At 38.3% G+C, this 20,914-nt stretch overlaps 1 long non-coding RNA gene across 2 annotated transcripts in view; it reads left to right on the top strand.

Moving 5' to 3' along the window:
• The window catches only part of LOC306992074, a 54,561-nt gene that overhangs the window by 18,197 nt on the left and 15,450 nt on the right, over positions 1-20,914 (top strand). For both annotated transcript variants that reach the window (XR_013796213.1, XR_013796214.1), the window contains one exon: positions 7,249-7,378. This is a non-coding gene — a long non-coding RNA (uncharacterized lncRNA). The remainder of the gene's footprint in view (positions 1-7,248; positions 7,379-20,914) is intronic.

The raw sequence follows: 20,914 nt of genomic DNA, 5'->3' as shown, positions 1-20,914 counted from the left end.
GCGTGGGGAAATATAAGCTGTAAAATATCAAATCAAAGCAGCATCTTGGTGATTATGGAGGAAATGTGACACACGGTGTACTGAGGGCACACATGTTTGAATCTAGAGATGTAGTATTTAGAAAGACAAGCAATGATACAGAGTAACAGATACAAATAGGGAATTATTTGATCTGTGTAAAGGGTCTGATGTCCTCAAGTTAAATTACTTCCAAAGGCCAAGAGCGGCTGTCGTCTGTAATATTAGCTTGTCAAAAGAACACGCATGAGACTTTGTATTCTGCCAAAGGACTAAAATATCTTCTTTCATTGTAGGACTCAGTGAGCACAGCATTTGATTCAGAAAATGAGTAAGTGTCTGATGTAATCCATATACATAACCTCTAAAAAGTGTGCTTGTGTGTGTTGGCGTGCCACTTGTGTTTGTTTGTTCCTCTGAGGCAAAGACTCTGGGACTAAATCAGTGAGGCTGAATATAATAAATGCAGCCTGCATCATTTTAATGAATAATTTGATTAATAAAATTGTGCAACTCAGGTAATCAGGCTGTCAGCCAGTCTTGCTTGTCGTTATCAGCAATGACACGAATGTCTTTGAGCTTGTAAACAGAAAGAAATTGCACTCAGACAAGAGTAGTGGAACAAATTAAGTTCTGATTAAAGTTTCATCAGATGGGAACAATAATTCTGAATACACAAAATCATGTTTAGCTTTACTATAATGAAACTTAAAAGGATTTTACTGAGTTCACTGTATGGGTATGCTACGATATCTTTGCCTATACCTTAGTTGTGCTCCGCTCAAAAGTTTCCGGTGTCATACAAGATCCTATAGTCTCCTGCAGAATACTATCTCCTTTCCTCAGTGCCTGATCAAAAACATGTGCATTATCATGATATCTTACTAATCAAAAGAGCTTTGATTAACCTCTTTGTGCTTTCTTAAACTAGTAGGCTAAGCTGTTAGCTTAAGGGAAATATTTATTTTGACATTTTCTAGCCTCTGTATATTATGTGATATGTGCGCTTGCTAACTGAAAATAAATAAGGTGAAATGTTACATTTGTTCCTTTTTGGTCATATCATTTCATATGCGATATGTAGGCTAAGCTGTTATGGCCAAGGCTAACTGAAATGGCTAAAAGGAAAATGTTTAATTTGAACATTTTAGCTTTTGTAATATCGTGTCATATTCGATATAGGCCAAGCTGCTAGCTTACCTTTATTGAAGCTTAGCTGTTAGCTTGCTTATGTTACGGGTCCCAGGTTTGGAACACGTAAATAGATTACAAGTACCTGAATTATCATGAAAATTAAATGACAAGACTTCAGTGCACTTTCCTCAGTCACAGCTCGTATATCGTCTCTTTATTAAAGTGCCCCTGCTACTTAATGGCTCCTTATTTAGTTTTGGAGGTCTCCTACAACAGGTGTAAAGGGCTCTTTTGAAAATATGTCTATATGCATGTCCCTCATTTATCTTTGAATCTGGCACACAATCAATGCATCAACAACCCTAATAATGATAGTCCACCGCCTCTAATGGGATCTTATTTGTGTTATGTGAAGATGAATGAAAGCGACCTTTTCTTGAAGATGTCATCACTTGTGTTCCTTTGATCATTGTCTCATTAGGTCACACATTATCATGAACGCATTGAGTGGATTAAATTAGGGCAGCTAAATTCAGGTTGGTAAATAACTGTGTGGTTTAAGCAGGATACAAAATTAACATATTGTGCTAATGTTGGTGAAAGGAGGAAATTTACCAGCCATAAATATTTCTTACTCTTCATGATATGCATCTATGCAGTGGTTGTGCGATCAAGTTGTCTGTTTTCTAGTTTAGTGCTGTAGCCTAGGCCTTTTAAAACTATAAAAAAATGAAAAACACAATAACAACCCCAACAATAAGCTATAAAAATGAAATCCTATATATAAATATCCTATAAATCACAGACACAGACGTCACGTTATAAGGCAGAAGCAAGTGAGACGAGTGCATGTTGCAAAGTCATATTAAAGGAAACAATCGCAATCGCTGGCGCACTGCACTGAGCAGTGCTGAGTAGCGTGTGCAGTGCGTGTTAGAGAAAATTATAATAAGTGACTTCATTGCCACACGTGAATGACGTGTAACGTCTGACTTGACACTTCACTGCTACGCGTGATTTACGTGACGTCAGCGTGACGTCTGCGTGACATCTGCGTCACGTCTGCATCTTAAAATGAATGGAATAAATAGCAGAATAACATTTTTTTTTAAGACGTTGAGTGAGACGTTCATTGAGACGAGTGCGTGCTGCAAAGTCATATTAAAGAACCGATCGGAACGCCATACCGACGAGCTGGATGGCGCCTTGCATGGCTGACGGCGTCGGTGTATGTATGGGTGAATGTGAGGCAAAATGTAAAGCGCTTTGGTGGCCATTGCGTCTATGAAAGCGCTATATAAATGCAGGCCATTTACCATTTACCATAAAATTAGAGGCCAGTTTTCTTTTATCACAAAAGCAAATTTTTAATCCCAATTACAGTCATGATCATTTTAATGGAATAATGCTATTAAAGGGTTAGTTCGCCCAACATTTTTAAATCTGTCATTAATTCCTCATGTCGTTCCAAATCCGTAATACCTACGTTCAGCTTTATAACACAAATGAAGATATTTTTGATGAAATCCGAGAGCTTTCTGACCCCTCTGTATAGACCGCAACGTTATTACCACTTTCAAGGCCCAGAAAGGTAGTAAAAACAGTCCATGTGACTCCAGTGGTTTAACCTTAATGTTATGAAGCGACGAGAATATTTATTTGTTGCGCACAAAACCCTGAAAATACGTTTGTCCGCAGGCAGCCAAATGAAGACCTTAGACTGGCTGTATGCACATTTGGTACAAACCTATATACGTTTGTATCAGGAAGTGAGGCTGGAGCCTGGAATTGCTGGCGACTCGTTACGCCAGAATGAAAAAAAAGGTTTTTACTTGTCTTGCAGCACTTTGATCTTTAAAACTTTGCAGACACTTTACATTCACAAGCGGCTATATTGCACACTGCATGAAAGGTAATATTCAAAAAAGCATAGTAGGGACATTGATAAAAGATTTATAATAAATACTGCATTATTCCATTAGAAAACATTAAAATATTGTCATGTAATATGTCAAATATTCTATGATGACTGGATAGATGAGTAGACAACACTAAACAACACATATCTAAGGCAAAGATGCAGTACTTCACTAGCTCGTCTTTATTTGTTATCTTTAGACAGATAGACACATGTTGTGGTGTTTTTGAGTGAAAGGTGCCGAGTCTCTTATCCAACAGAGAGGTCACTCTGCAGTATAAGTCTTGTCCCCTGCAGCAGAAGTGGTTTAAGTGGTTCGCTCAAGGGCACACTAGTGGTACACAGTGGGCATCTCAAGGAGATGTCACAGGACTAGCATGCCGGCAGCAACGCTCAAACCGCCGACCTTCTAGATGGCAGTCCACTTCTTCCTGTTCTTGCATTGTGCAGTGATAATTTCAAGCCAGTACTTTTAAGAGTATGACTGAGAGCTGTGAAGTTTGACACTGCTTCAGATCTGCACTGACCACTTTGATCTGCAGGTCAGTCAGATGATTCAATGATGGAGAGAGACGAGATGTTTCACATCGCTCTTTTTGTCCTCTGATCTCGCCATGCACCACCAGTTGCCGTCTCCATCCAGTGTGCGCTCCCACGTTCTTTTATGTCACTCCCCCTCACTATGACTTCTGTCATTATTTTTTATCTTAAAGGGATAGTTCACATAAAATATTATTTTATTTTATTTGGGTATTTATTTGATCAGTAGTATTGTGAAATAGTATTATGATTTAAAATAACTTCTAGTTTAATACAAAAAAATTATTATTATATTTTTATGTACACTTTCCAGGGTTGTGCAAATATTTTAGGCACTAATTTAATGAGTTATATGCTGTTATTTTTTTATATTCCTATTGATAATTAGTATTTGTGTTGAGTGCACATTTTATTGATCTAAATTTTTATTTTATCTGCCAACTTTGTGATATGACTAATTGGACCCTAAGGCATACATGAAAACCTGACAGCACTGTTAAGAGGAAGAAGTTAAATTGACATTGACCTGTCAACAACCGTGTCCCACTCAGCCTACTGAGCTGCAATATTGTTTGAGTAAATAAACCTTGATGGAGAACCTGGTCACGTCTGTTAAGCTCTGACTCATTGTCTACATCAAATACTCCCACATGCGGGGCTGTTGTGGACCTTTTCATCAGGTTGTGTATGAAGTGCTCTATTCACAACAGGACTGCAGTTTCTCCAACATCCCAACACTCTGACCTGAAGAGAAAGGCCAATAAAACTGTCTTTTTCTCAGATAGGTCAGTCTCTAGGGGGCTCTAGCACCTCTGCAGAGAGCTTGAGGAGAGTCTCTGCTGTCAGAGACTGAGTGGCCCACCGGCAATCATGCCTTTCTGCACACTGAATCCCATCAAACCTAGCAGTGTGTGCCGATATCAGACTATTCTTCGTGGTCCACTCGTGTTCTAATAATAATAATACTTTAAATTAAAAAGAACTTTGAATAACAACAACAAGAATACATTTTTTTTTTTATGATTTATCATCAAATAATGATTTAATATATTTATTTATCCTGTTTAATGATAACAATAAATGTAAATTCTTATTTAAAAACAATAATTATTGAACACATTCATTAATATGTATTTATTTTCTTATTTAATAATAACAATTAATCATTGAATAGTTTTTTTTGTTTTTAATCATATTTTTTGTATATTCAATAATAATTAAGAAAACAATTTAATTATAATATGTAATTATGTATTAATTTTGTATTACAAAATAAACATGATATTACTAATTATATCTGCACAAAATGACGTGAATGCACAAGTGAACTTGAGTTGCGTGCCATTCAGAATGACTCATGTTGTGGACGTGCTCTTCCTGGAACAACGCGACACGGCAACTAAACCCAAATACTTCACAATGTTTTATTACACTATTGTTCTCTTTATAATGTTATGTAATATGACAGTCGTGCAGTGCCGTTTGAGCTGCGTGCGCTAAAGATCACGCGTCAACAATTCTTAACCAAATGCATCCAATATGAGATAAATCAGATATAGATAGGCGTACACATAATAAACTATTACAACTTACGTTTGCACAAAACAAAAGGCTGCGAATGCACACGAAAACTTATAGTCATGATGAAGGTGTAAAATAGTCCCAAACACAACTCCGGCACGCTCGCTTGTGTTTCGCGGTTGAGCAGCACGCACGCGCATGATCCTGCTTAATCGATGATCGATAAGTTTGATCGATTAATGTATTATCGACAATTAATCGATCGTCGATTAATCATTTGCATCCCTAAATGAGACCCATAGACAAATGAAAACCAATTATGTTTAATGTCATTGACATCATACAGGTTGTATGCTGATAGTTCAGGGAATTCAGGAAGTGTTGTGCTGAACTGATATATAAATCTTGTCTAGGTTAATGTTGCCGTAACACAGATCCTCATTGAGCTCAGCTGAAGCTTGTTCTGGCCCTCAGCCAGATATAGCTGGCAGGCGTCGGGTGTAGCGGGCTGATGCAAGCTGGACAGGCTGGTCTCTGAGGTGCCGGTGTGGCTCTGAAGTCTTTTTTAACTGGAGACGATTCATTTACAGCCTCTGTCTCTTTAGCGGCTGACAGCGGGAGCTCAGGGGAGGATCAGAGAGCAGCGCTTCCTCTGCTTACCCTCTTAATCACATCCATAACTATAAAAGACTAGAGTACACATGCTTTCAGTAGCCAAGGACACTCTTGAAAACAACCACACAGAAAAGCATATTCATACACATCACACAATCACATTTCCACTATGAAGGGGAGTTGTCTAGTTGTCACACAGAACTTGATTCAGGAAAATTGGGCCACTTTCTGACAGTCTCAATGTCAAAAATCTATCTCAGGAACTATGGTTTTGAGTAAAAAATGCTTGACTCTTGCAGAGGTTTGTATGTTTTTATTTATTTATCTGATTGTTTATGCAGTTTATTACTTTTTACAGTACGTAGTTCTATTCGCCAAGTCTATATTTATATATATTTCATCATTGTGTCATATCTCATTTCATCACATTTTGGCCATAATTTATACATAATATGGCCTTTAATAATTAATGCAACCTGATGAATATTCACTGGAGTAAAAACTATAGTGTCGGCCTTAGGGATGCACCGATCCACATTTTTTCACATCCGATCCCGATACCTGAATTTGGATATCGGCCAATACCCATACTATTCCGATTCCAGAGCTGTGTTTGCTTTAATTTTATTATTATCATTCTTGTTGATTTTATATGATGCTGAAATAAACTCCTCTCAACAGGCAAGTATGGTCTCTTGCTCTCTCTCCCTCTCTGCCGTGCACGCGTTACGCGGTTTGGAGCACAGTCTCTGTCTCGCGGGCGCTCTCGCTCTATATTCCGGAGATTTTAACTAATTCGCGGGCATCAGTGAGTGAGCCGCTATCATGAATGACTCCAGAAGTGATTCCTGACGGCTCCCGTTGTCTTTCTGCCCCTGGCTAAAAAATCATCGTTCTCTTATACGTGGTGCTTTTTTAAATGTTTTATGGCGTTCGTTGTGTTGTACGGTGCGAGGGAGCTTCCGCCTCTATGCATTACAGCTTTGCAAACATTGCACTCTGCGGTGTTTCCAGTGAAGTATTTCCACACAGCGGACATGTTGGCTATAGCCACAATGCTGCTCAATGCTATCCTGCTCTAGCTGGCTGCAAACTGCGGAATGGCTTTTCTGAGCGGGGATGTCTCATAACTCTGTGTCTCATTAAGCCGCGCCTCCGTTCTTGAAATCCATTCCACAGTTTGCAGCCAGCTAGCAGACTCGCCGGCGGAAATCGCTTTTGGAGTTATTTTAGCAGACAACGTTAAAGCGCAGACATGGCTCATGGTTGGATCGGGAAAATCCGATACGTGAATTACGCTGGTATCGGCCCCGATACCGATACTGGATCGGATCGGCCCCATCCCTAGTCGGCCTCCCCTATGTTCTCCAGTCCACACACATCTTTGTCCATTGACCAATGCAAATTTCTAATAGCTAAAATCAATCTTCTGTTTTTCACATTCTGTCCATTAACATGCCTTATTTTTCTGCATTTCATTCTCTCATTCTTCCTTCCTGCAGGCGTTCGAGTTCTATGAAGTGAATCCACTTTAATGAGTGCTTCATTAAATGACTGGTCTCGTGCCATCCCCGAACCCATGTTTTAATATCGACACCTCGAAACCATTGTTTCATCTTCTCTCTGACTGGGGTATGTTCATTTCATTTTAATTGTATGAAGCTGAAATTGCTTTAAAACATGATTTCATTGGCTATTATATTGTTCACGCCTCACTCTGGGTGTAATTGGCTTGTTTATATGCAGGCTTTAATAATGAGTTTGTCTTTGTTAATTCAAGAGAAGTTTGGAAATTAAATTTTATTCTTAATTAAACCCCTGATACTGCTTCCAGCTTACTTTGGAGATTAAATTGAACCTCCCCGCAGATGTGTAATGCTACCTTTGAAGGTCTGAGAATTGTTCCCCTCGTACTATCTGTAATTGAAAGTGTACGTCAGACTGTCGTCTACTAGTCTGAACACGTCTGCGGTCGTAAAACGTTCTTGACTTTTGTTTACATTGAATAGAGGGTTGGAAAGCTCTCCTCAGAGCATGTCTTGTCATTGAGTGTCCACAGGAAACTGTTTTAATCTCAGCCTTTATCATTGATTTTCTTCCAAAACTGTAATTTCTGGTGGTGTTTTAGCTCTCCATTTCACACTGTGTGGTCAAGGTGACTTGGATCATGCTGGTTGTTTTGATAATTGATTTTCAAACTGTATACTTTTGAAGAAAAGTCTCTAACCTTCTTGTGTCAGGGACATACATTGGTCATTTCAGGACACAACGTAACTGAAAGAAATGTTTTGTCCATTATGGAGGAACAAATGTGCATAAGGACGTCTTACACCATGTCAGCGCCACTGCTCGGGGATGAACAGATCTCATCATGAAGAACAGCCTGTTGTGACATCTTTGTTTTGCATGAAGGATCTCCAGAGATATGCTCATTAATTTAATGACTGATACTGGGCCTCTAGATGTTTCGGGCTACGCTAGCTTACGTAAACACGCTTTAAGGCGTGGAGAAAGATGCCATTCCAAGGATCGTGTCATCTGTGCCTGTGCTCTGTAAAGACACGTGGGTTAAAAGTCAAGGGGCACGTACAGGTTCCAGGATTGTGCTTCAGAGGTATATCATGTAATTAATCAGGCTTTAAATTGGTTCCCAGCCGCAAAAGGACATGCTTAATCTACTGGGTGCTTTAAAGTAGACCAGTTTGTGATTAATTTAAATTGCAGTGACATAATGTCCACACATATTGGGAGACCTTGAGATACTTTGCTTTTCTGTTGTTGCAAAAGTTTGTGGAGAAGTTTGTGTTAATGTCATGCTACATCAGTTTTTTGTGTGTGCTAATAACAGTATTTTTTTTTAATCTTTTTATTATTGTTCTTGATGGAATAATAATAATAGTTGTTAATAATGATACATTAGTAATAATGGGTATAATAATATATAGTTGTTATTATTAATATAATTTTTAATAATAATAACAGTTATTGTATACAACAACTATAATAATGTTAATAATAATAATAATCATAATTGGCATTTATTAACAATATATTTCTATTATATTTAATTATATTTTGTTATGGTTAATGTTATTATTATTTGTTATATATATATATATATATATATAATTTGACATTAACATTAGTAAATGAATTTGAAATAAAATGATCTGTGATTTAATTTTTACTGCCCAAAGTTAGACATAAGAATGTGTGATTTGGGAAACAGCATTATGGACAAACTCCTTTTTTTTTTTTTACCTACAATAATCATGCAAAATAGTCAAAGATACAATTTTTTGGGGGGAAGTATTAATATATAAATTAGCATGTTGTTTCTCACATAGTCAAAATTAGTCTTACTGGTTTGAAAAAACAGCGGGTGAATTTTTATTTTATTTTATACACATTTTTTGCCCAACTATCTCTTTAAAGCCAGAGAATGATGTTAACTGTGATTTTGTAATATTCTGACATAATAGGCCTATTCTATTGTAATATTCTGACAGATAATAGATAACATGTGTACTTCACTGCACTGTTCAGTGTCTAATATGCCAACACCCCCTGCAAGCTTCAAGTAATTGTTTACCGATCCTCCACAGGATGCTGTTTCCTCAGAATCCTTCTCTTCCTGGGATTCATTTGTTCCCTGAGAACAGCAGTGCTATAGGGACACCCAGGAGGTAAAGCGAGGCTCTGAGGCTTCTTCATCCTGATCAAATCTCTCGACCACTTACTGTAGCAGAGTGCCAGAAGCTATTAGCTGTATCCTGACTGAGACGGGCACAGACAGGTGCTTCTGCCATCTCAAAGATGTCAATTAGTATCAAGAACGACAGGTGCCTGTAGCCTGAGCAGCATTTATTTGTACGCTGTGTGTGGCCGCGAGTGAGAGACAAAAGAGAAAGAGAGAGCTGGAAAGAAGGACCGGGCTAGATGTGTGCTTTTGTATAGCTCAGATCAAAACCTAGTGAGCTGCATACTGCCTACTAAGGTAACATCCTAAATTAAATAATTCTGTAAGTAAATGTTTTGAAACGCTCTACATAGTGCATCATAAAAATAAAGCTTTGCACGCAAAGCACACGGTAGACTTGACTCACAATCGATTTCTGCATTTTTACCCCTAGCCCCTAGCTTCTGTACCTCATGGTTATTCCCTAAAACTTGACATTGCAGTATTTAGTATTGCCATGTTCTTTATGCGTTTGATAAAAATGTCTGCTAAATGATGTATTGTAAATGTCAATATAGGCAAGTGGAAATGAACGCTGTTCTTTTGAGCTTTCTGTCAATCAAAGAACGGTGAAAATTGATGGCTTCCACAAAAATATTAAGCAGCACAACCGTTTCCAACATATAATAATAATTGTTTCTTGAGCAGCAAATTAGCATATTAGAATGATTTCTGAAAGATCATGTGACACTGAAGACTGGAGTAATGATGCTGAAAATACAGCATTACCATCACAGGAATAAATTACATTTTAAAATATATGAAACAAAAAGCTGTTACTTGTATTGTAATAATATAAACTGTAATAACATTTCACAATATTATAGTTTTTACTGTATTTTCTCATCAAATAAATGTAGCCTTGGTGAGCATAAAATCTTACTGACCACAAACTTTTGAACGGTAGTTTGTGTATATAACCTGAAAACTGTGTTAACATCAAATGAAACTGAACTATGAATTTATATCGGACTAAAATAACCTAAATTCACCACACATCCCTGGTGTGTGTGCAAAAGTCATGACTATGTGCAAATATTCCAGCGCATGATAATAGAATCTCTATATCGACCCCAAGTGGGAATAGCACTCTTCTTCTACATAAGTGTTTGGCAGAGCTGTCTCTGTAAACATCCAACATCCCAAAGAGCGACGCAATGTTCCACATTCAACTGCAAACTGCCTCTTTCAGCAGCGTGTGTTGTAGGAGCCAATCCGTGACTGAGTAATGACTAATTTCCTTACTGAGAGACTGCTGGAATTCTCTGAGGACCCAAAAACAATAAAAGTGTTTGTCTGTGGGTTTCAGACCCATACATTTCACAAATGTACTGCATGTAAATCTGCTGTCATGCGAATCCCTCACTAGAGATGACGATGTAAGCCTGGTGACTTTACCACCCCCCTTTGAGACCGTAACATGGCTAATACCCAACGAAACTGATCCATGACTCAGCTCGTCTCAATGGGCTATACCTGAGCATGCAGGACTGTGTGGGGGTGTGAACCAGTGTCAAGCCTTTCCAACGGATCAGTCGCTGGAGAATACGAGGCGTCCCCACTGTCATAACAGAGAGAGGAAGTGAGAGTCTCCTTTGATGAGCCGTTCATCTCGGCACACACAGCCGATGTCAGATCAGTGTTAACTGAACTGTGAGCAGTAATGACTCACTGAAACCCTGCGTTCAGGTACTCCCACACCTGTAGAGATGGATTAACTGAAGAGGGCTGGAGAGGGGTTGATCTGACTAACCATTTATCAGTTGTCTGTAATACGACTGCACTTCCATTGCCAGAAATGGCAATGTGGTGTAATTAATCACTATTAGTACAAGCTAATTTGCACATGATTGTTTGCTTTGTACCGTCTGTCATTATAATCAAGCGTAGGTGATTAATCTCGAATTTGCATGAATATTATCTTTGTGTCACATTTGCACACTGAAAGAGAGTTTGGTTGTCGTATTTGATGCTTGTGACACAGCTGGCCACCTTTCACTAGAACTCGTCCCAGAGAATATTAGCACCAAACTAAATGAAGGTAGAAATAGCGAATGTGATGTAAAAAATAAACAATGGCAAAACCTTTAAGTATTGAAATAAGAACTACATTTTCACCACTATGATAAGGTGTTGCTATATGGTTGCTTGGTGTTCTAATTGTCATTGTGGGTGTGAACCAGCCTTTGCAGTTTTTTAATATGCTTTAAAGGAGAACTCCGGTGCAAAATGAACCTTTGGTCTAATTACACATTGTTACCTAGTCAACCGTTATCTGAGATTTGTTTTCATGATTATCGAATGTAAATAGTTTTATCTCTAAAAACAGTTTAGCCTATAACGCTAGTATAACGCTAGTATATGGGGCGTAGAGTAATGACAAATAAAAATCGCTTGTTAATACCACTAACAAGGCTCAAAATAGCCCCACACTAACACGGTAGCATAATGAAGGTCCCTACCTTCAAACCGAAGCATTGAGAACTTTGACAGTGTCCAGACAGTTTAATAAGAAGATATTTTATACATACAGTCAACTTCACGTATACAAGCAGAATCCATCTTGGAAAAACAGTCTCTATCAATCGATCTACGAACCACCGATCCAAATGCGCTGAACTGTGTAGAATCTCATATGGTCCAGCGCATTTGGATCGGTGGTTCGTAGATCGATTGATAGAGACTGTTTTTCCAAGATGGATTCTGCTTGTATACGTGAAGTTGACTATGTATAAAATATCTTCTTATTAAACTGTTTGGACACTGTCAAAGTTCTCAATGCTTCGGTTTGCATGTAGGGACCCTCATTATGCTACCGTGTTAGTGTGGGGCTATTTTGAGCCTTGTTAGTGGTATTAACAAGCGATTTTTATTTGTCATTACTCCATGCCCCATATACTAGCGTTATACTAGCGTTATAGGCTAAACTGTTTTTAGAGATAAAACTATTTACATTCGATAATCATGAAAACAAATCTCAGATAACGGTTGACTAGGTAACAATGTGTAATTAGACCAAAGGTTCATTTTGCACCGGAGTTCTCCTTTAAGACAAACCATGTGCAAATTCATAAGTCAACACCATTGCTGAGTATTTTCTCTTTAAAACTGCAGTGAAAAAAATACTTTTTGTTTGAAATCGCTGGTGTTTCTGACGTCACAAACTACCTTGTGTATCCAGTCACGTCAATGTGTGCGCGGGCTTTAGCATATCATTATTATGGCGTGAAGCAAGGGAGTTATCAAGAGAAGACAGGTTATCCCGATATGTTTTTCTGTTGATATTAAATATTTGGGTAGATTTAACAATATAGTGGGTGTATGATGTATATTACGATGTTATGAAGAACTATGCCTTTTTCCACTGACGTTTTGAGTTGTTCAAAGCATTTCTGATGATTGTTAGAAGGCAGCTGCCTAACTGAGATGGAGAACGGGAACATGGTTTGTGTAACATATATTAGCAACACATTATTTGCTGTTTGATAACGTAGTTAAGCAAAAAGCTAATCATATTAATTACTGTTATGTGTCCGATGTTGTAAAGAGCGATACCATTGTGCAGCATTTACCTGAATTTTCTGAGCTGGTGTGAGTGAGTAGAGGTGGGGCTGATTAGCATATTCACTGTTCCATGTATACTAAATTAAGTAAGGGGTGTAGTTACATTCAAGCTATTCTATGGCATGGCATTTTTTCTTTTCACTGGAAAATGATCAAAGATTAGTTCTAAGGGATAAAAATATTGACTACAGGGGGACTTTAACACTTTCAAATTCAAAGTAGTACCCTGACCAGCCCAACACAGCAAAAGTAGATCAAACAATGGCAGGAGTTTGGGGGCGGGGCTAACTTTTTTTGTCCAACCAGTGGCAGGTTGTAGACGGTTGCCAGGTCTGCTGTTTTCACGCATAATTGGTCTACTTTTACCCCTGGTTTCACAGACTAGTCTAAAAAGTAAACACTAGTCCTAGATTAAAATGCAATATTGAGCTGTTTTATCTGAAAAACAACTTGCACTAAAATATCTTAAAATACGTCAGTTCCATTGTTATGCGTCACCAATATTTTTTTTTCGAAGACACATTTATAAAAGCTACTTGTCCTAATTGAACTAAGGTCGAATCCTGGCTTAATCTAAACCCTGTCTGAAACAAGACCTTAAACTGTTGTCATGGGTTAATTCTCCCTCAACCCACAGGTTAAAGGTTAAACATATTGCATAAATTATATTGTACTGAATTTTGGGCTAGTTTTCTTACGGAGACCTGGCAACCCTGGTTGTGGGGTTTGTTGGAACACCTGACTGAAATTACACACTACAGCTTTAGTACAGATTACATGTCTCAGTTCAAGAGTTTTTTTTTATACTCAGTTTTTTAAGACCACTTGTTTTAAATTAAAAACCTTTTTGTTGAAAAACACAGATGATAAAGAGGCTTGGTATTTCATGTGCAAATTATTCCTAATGTCTTGGCAGTGAAACAAGCCCAGAGCGCCAGTGCACTCTCCATCTTGTTTTCCGCATGGAAACTAGTTATTCCTCCACTAACTCAATCATAGTTGCTAATCACTTGTGAGTGAGTCACCGAGGTGAGTTGCTAAGTGCTTTCTGGCTGTTTCAGGCCAAAGGCCGCAAAACCGTACATGGCTTATGCAAATGCATGAGTGCTTAAATACAGAGTGGAAAACAAAGCCTTTAAACTGTGTGGCATGTGCACATTCTCGACATAAAATAGCAGTTAGACCTACTGAACCCATTTTTGATTTAAATGCGATGTGACATGTCCTAGGGATTGCCCGCATGTGATTACTATGTGTTTGTAAGTGTGCTAGCATGTGTGCGCGTGCACATGTGTGTTTTTACGATGATGTAACGGTCATGCATCTGGTGACGAATCCGATGAGGTTCTGCGCTCTGTTGGACTGAGGTCACACTGTGCACCAGAACAGGAATGAATCCGGGTGCTTCAAATCTGATTCAGGTTAATTTAATTTGACCCTGTCCTCAAGCTTTTCCTCTCCTCACAGCAGCGGATACCTTACACTTCTTAAATGAGCAAAAATAGAGATGAAAAGGTGAATATATCAGGCATGGCGTGAGGAAAATTGTGCCTTCAGGTCTTTAGTACTGTGACACAATTAACCGCTTATTCAGTATATAAAACCTATACATGTGCAGTTGTCAGTTGCTTTTATCCATAAAAAACGTACATTACATTATGACGTACATTCAAACCCTTGACCTTGATGGTCTGTTTGAGCTGTTAGACCACTAACATAAAGCTGAAGAGCTTTGCCATTGTTTTTGCTGTCGAAAACAATGCAGACTGTGCATCCATTAGCTCGATTTTATATCACACCATTTATTGTTACATTTTCCTTTGCATCCTTTTCTGAATGTAAGTGTTTTTATGCAGTAATACTTCATTGTTTTTGAAGTATCGCTTGTTTTCTATTTCTGTGTATCAGATGCAGGCCCATAATAAAGAGTTCTCTTCACTCTTGTTACTAACCAGTAGATTCTCTTTGAATTGTGCTTCTTGAATCCAGAGATTGGATGGGGTTGTTAATCTTGACATTTTAGCCAGCAGCTCTTCATTTTACCCATGGTGATCTTCCTCCTCATGTTAGGTAAGAGTTTTCTTCAGAACACTCTTCATAAGTGAAGTGAGTATGTAAAGGATGTAGGAGGTGGAGGAAAGAGTTTCTATTCAAACATCCACGGATCTTTTTTATTTCTTAAAAAAAAAATGAAAGGAGCAATTGTATCTTCAGGGAATAAGCTGGCTGTTTTTTTAGTTGTTTTTTTTACTGAAAGCAGCCCTCGAGCAGTTTTTTGTGGCCCAAATGAGATTCTGCTATACCGTTTGTACTGCTTTATATTCAAGGTGTGATTCAATTCAGCATCAAACAGAAAACTATCATCTGTTCTGTTCTGTAAATTGTCACAGCACTTCAAGTGTAGGCTGGTGCGTTAATTATAATGAGGGTTATTTAGTTTTGACACGTTGCAACATTTTCAAACTATTGTTCGTTAATTATAATGAGGGTTATTTAGTTTTGACATATTCCAACATTTTTAAAACTGTTAAAAAAAAATGTGTGGTTGCTAACCAACATCACAATTTATCATTTGAAGCTGTGTTTGCAATATGTTGATTAAACAGGGAAAAGATTACCTGTTTCTGTCAAATTATAAACATTTTAGTATTGAATTTTGTGGAAAATTAGGAGTGTGCAAGGCCTTTTTTTTGTGGTCCTTGAGCTTTCTGTAGTTGAGTAGCTCCTAAACACATGAAACAAAGAGTCACTCAAAGAGGCACATATACACATGCCCACTTGTACACACTCAAACACAAAATGTATGATGAGTCCGCATTTTGAAATTGGAGTGGCTTGTGCTCTAAAAGCAAGCTTTAAAGCTCTTCAGAAGCCATTCTCTCCTTTAAAGATTTTGTATTGAAGACAAGAAGGTGCAAAAATAAATGAACAATGTATCCAATGAAATGATTGCATATATAGAGACCAGAACAGCAGAGGAAGAAATAAGCTCTAACTGTAATGACAACTAGTTTCTTTTGGCATTTGGGAAAATGCCTTATCCCACCTAAGTGTTTTTTTTTTTAACATCAAAGTTACATACATGATAAGGAATTCCTTATCAGGATTATCAGGTCAGTTAAAGGTGTTTGAATTGAGTTACTTTGTTCTAGTCATTATCAAAATGTAATCATGATGTTCTAGCTGACAGGAGTTGCATGAGTCAGACTCTCTTGTGAAGTGGAAAAGGCAAACTGAACTATGAAAAATGACTGGAGTGAGTGTGATGAAACTTTTAGTTAGAGATAGGCTAATCATAATCTAATCATAATTATATGCATTCAACGTTAGATGCGTAAATAACCAGATCGAATTGAGGTTTTCACTAAAACCCAAAATGTTGGCAAACAATTTGCATGTCATTGAATAGACGCAAGTGTAATATGATCCAGGTTGGAATTGCTTGCTAAATTCAGGTCAGGTTCACGTTGTAATAACATGCCTCCCAATTTCAGATAACATTAGATTCACAGTTGTACAATAACAGACTTTTTTTCATTTCCAACAAATCTCTGTGAGGCTATGTTTTATCTGTGACTGGCTTTATCATTTAATTACATTCAAAATACAGACTATTATGTGACGCATGTCGTGAGACTTACTCGCCATTGCTTGGCTCAATCAGAAATGGAACCAGGAAGTTTGCGTGAGTTCTAGCAGCTGCAACTACCACAACATCCTGTAAGTAAGAGAAACCAAGACCTCGGTAACATATCAGATATCTGTCAACAGCGTTTGGCTTTAAAACCACATCAAGAAATACATGTAGTTTGGATTTTTCTTTGTTTTTTGTTTTTTGCTTAAGCCAGTGTGTGTTTGACTTTACTTTTGTTGTTGTTGGTTCTGCTAGTTATGAATGGTCTGAGTGTTATCACTTCCTTTAGAGCAGTGAGTGAAATAATTTATTATCAAAGTAATGATCTTGCTGAGATCAATTGAGCCTTCCCTGGAGGGCATTGGGAAACAAAAACATTATTAGTCGAATTTCTCATTTTTGAAACTACAACACCTCGTTTTCGAAACTTTCCAAGGGAGTTGCTTCATGTGCCTAGTTCATACAGAGAGCTGTTTCAGCCATAAACCAGTACATTCACTTTTCATCAGAGTCATTAGGGTGAGATGTGCTTTTGTAGCATTCTCCTGCACAACAGAGAAAAGGTGCAGTAGGAAGGCAGCTGACACACATCTACACACATAACTCCCCCGGAGCGAGACGAGTAAAAAAACATTCAAGCTCTCTCCTTCCACCTTTCTTGCCCATCATTTCTCTTTTTCTCACTCTGTCCTTTCTCTCTTCATACCTACCTAATGAAGAACTCATTCTGTCCTTTGCATCTCTTCTTGTATCAGGCATAGGTCTGCAGAATGAATCTAAAATATATTCAAGATTATAATTAAGCAGTCTTGAAAAGCGTTTACAGCATTCCATTTAGGTCGACTCCCATTGTGACTCCCATTTACAACGTGTTTACTCTATACAAAAAAGCAGTTTAACTGAATCATTCACAACAACTGGTCCTAATGAGATGCATATTGTATTCTATTTCTGTTCTCAGAATAAACCTCACCTGACACTCAAAAAAGTAACTATAATATTCTAAATGTTACAATTTAATTTTTCATGCTGCTAAAATAATCAGTGAGAAGGCACCATCTTGATTTACTGACAAAAATCTATTTAACCATCAGCTTGTTTTTAATATGACAAGGTGAGTGAAGAGAGATATTGAAGAGTGGATCTGGTCTAGCTAAAAAGCAGGGTCTAGTGACCAATCCTACTCCTGGAGTGCCAACGTCCTTGAGAGTTTAGCTCCAAACTCCTTCAACACACCAGCCTAAAAGTTTCTAGTGGAGGTCCTGAAGACCATGATTAGCGGTTTTAGGCGTGCTTAATATGGGTTGGGGCTAAACTTCAGTGGCCCTCCCGGAGCTGGATTGGGCACCCTTGGTCAAGTGGATGAACATGCTCCGGACCAGAAGGGGACATTGTCTTCTTAGCAGCTTCAGCTTGGCTACCCTAGAACATCATGTCTAGATGACTGTGATAATAATAATGCAGGATATAACACAAAATAAGTGTTTTAAAGGCGTCATGTATTGAGAATTCAAAATTTATTTTGACATATAAGAGGTCATTGTACTATCAAAATATCCAGTGAGTTTCAGAACTCGAAACTTCCTTGTTTGTCCAAAAACAGCTTTTATTAAAACCAAGCTCAGAAAACGACTCGTTTCAGATTTTGTCACCTTATTACATTGTTGTTACACTTATTCAGGTGTGTGTTCATTTCCATGGACTTTGTTTGAGTTTCCCCCCACTCATCAGTTCCCATTGACACTAATCATCATCACAGCTGTTCGTCATTTAGGTTATCACCATATGTATGTAAGTTCCTCACCTTCACTCAGTGTTTGTCCGGTCTCATTTTAGTTAGCGTTTGTGAATGTGTTTTCACTACCTCCTTTTATTTTATTAATGTTTTTTATTAAATCCCCCTGTTGGATTATTATTAAACCCTGCATTTGAACTTTATCCTGATCTTGATCTGTCTGTCTACAACCATGCTAGTGATGCTATTGATAGTGCGTCGAAAGACCGCCTCTGCAGAAGATCAATGCCTACTTCCACATTGCCTCTTTAGTCCGATTCGCACATGTCATTTAGTAGTAAATATGAGAGGATTACTCCAGCAACAAAACGATAGTGATGCCTCTTAAGGATTACAAGACGTTTTGCAGTATCAAGTTGTGGAAAAACAGACTTTGCATTGCTATCCTTGTGATTCTAAGATTAAGAAAGCGCTGATTAACTTTATTTTTAACAAGGTTCCAGTCAGATTGTGGACATTAAGACACTGTTCAGTTATTCGCTTCATTTTACGGCAGATTTGTTTTTAAGCAAGTCACAGTTTGATGGAGGCTTTTCAGAGAGAATAAAAGAAAAAGAAAAGAAAAGATGATGCATGAAACACTGTGGGCCCTATCTTGCACCCAGCGCAATTGACTTTGAACACCGACGCATGTATCATTCCTATTTTGCACCCGCGCACAGCGGACTTTTCCCTCCACAGACGCACGTCGGTAAATTAGGGAATGAACTTGCGCTCGCGGGGGCGGTTCAGCGCAAAGAGGAGGCGTGTTCTGGCGCAAAACTTCCCTGGTGCTATTTTCCAGTTTTAGAAAGCAATTGCGCCACTGACCAGGAAAAAACAGTCTAAAGACAGTGGCGCGTTGCGCGTTAGTGATATGGTATTTTAAGGGCGCGTGCTTGGCCATAATGTAGTGTGTTAACGCGCATCCACTTTGATTCTCTAATAATTATAAACAGACGCAGCAGTTTTAATTTTTGCAAATCATACATTATTACAAGGAAAAATATTAACACACGAGGGAAATCATTGTTGTGTCCGTGAAGATGTGAAAAAGATCTATCTAGATAAAAAAAAAAAAAATCTAGATTAGGCTACACATTTACCCAAATTATACGCCTGTTTAACCGAAGCTAATTTCGGTGGGTTTCTCCCATCATCCCCAATGTCACTTCTCTGTGTTTTACGGCCCTGACGAGAACGTCGGTCTCCTCGGCTGTGAACTGCTCCTGGCGTGCGCCGGCAAATCCGCTGTTATAATAGCGATCCGCCATGGAACAAGCGCGCCGGCTCTTAAAGGGAATGTGAGAGGACGCTCTGATTGGTTTATTTCACGTTACGCCCAAACCACACCTATGAATAATGATGCTACTTCAGACCAACCCCTTTTAGATTTGCGCCAGGCGCAAGATGCATTTATCCCGCCGGGAAAATAGCAACAGCGCCGGGATCCCACAAAGTTACTTGTGTTTTGCGCTTTGACACTTGCGTTTCAGATCGTTAAAATAGGGCCCTGGGTATACAGGTAACTATACTAAGTACTTAAACCTTTATTTGCCACAACCTTATACAAGACTTATTACGCATATGTAATACGCATAAATGTTTCATATTTTTGGCAATTGTTTCAACTATGCAATAAGATATTTTTCAACATCGGAAGTTCTCAAAACAAGTCCACACGTCTAATGGCTGGGCAGTTGAAAATTATTTTAATACGCAAACCTGTTACCCAATCATAGCAGTGGGCGTTTACTTCCAAGTCTTGAATGCGGCACTCCCATCAAAACAGAGTGTTTGAAGTAGATGGCCAAAACAGGATAGAAAATAGCTTGTTACTTCTAAATTATGATGTTTTTCATGTAAAGAAAACTTGATAACGCTTATAAGTGGGCCTCAGAGAACATTATAAAAAAAAAATGCAGTTCATGACCCCTTTAGTGTAAATTATATTCATCAAAAGTAACGATTGCATTATCAAGGCCAGGGACAAATTGCCATAATCAGACATAATCATACTTCTGTATCTCTCCACACTCTCTTTCTCTCACTTTCCCCCTTTCTCTCTTTATACCCCACTTGTCTATAAGTAGAGCCTCTTCAACGAGCGGAGTTGAGAGGAAACAGTACTGAAGGAAAGGCAGAGGGAAGGAACATGTCCTTTGGGTTCAGAATAGTATAGGCATGGCTGACTTGTTGGTTGCATGAAGGGCCTTGAGATTGACACTTACAGGTCATTTTATGACAGCGTTATGACAGCGAATTCAGTCATTTAGCTAAGCTAGGCATCTCAGTAGCATTGCTGTTCAAACATCCTACTCATCTCATATATTTATGCTATGAACAATGCTGGCTTCTAAAGCGATTTTCACAAATCATGTGAGTGACAATTACCAGCGCAGGTTGCTGATATTACAGGATGCATACTAAACTGGGCCTCTAAAGTAAAGTAGGAAC

Source organism: Phoxinus phoxinus (genome assembly GCF_949152265.1).
Source record: "Phoxinus phoxinus genome assembly, chromosome: 23".
Taxonomy (NCBI): Eukaryota; Metazoa; Chordata; class Actinopteri; order Cypriniformes; family Leuciscidae; genus Phoxinus; species Phoxinus phoxinus.
Note: the sequence above shows the minus strand (reverse complement) of the source record. Positions and strands in the feature narration are given on the sequence as shown.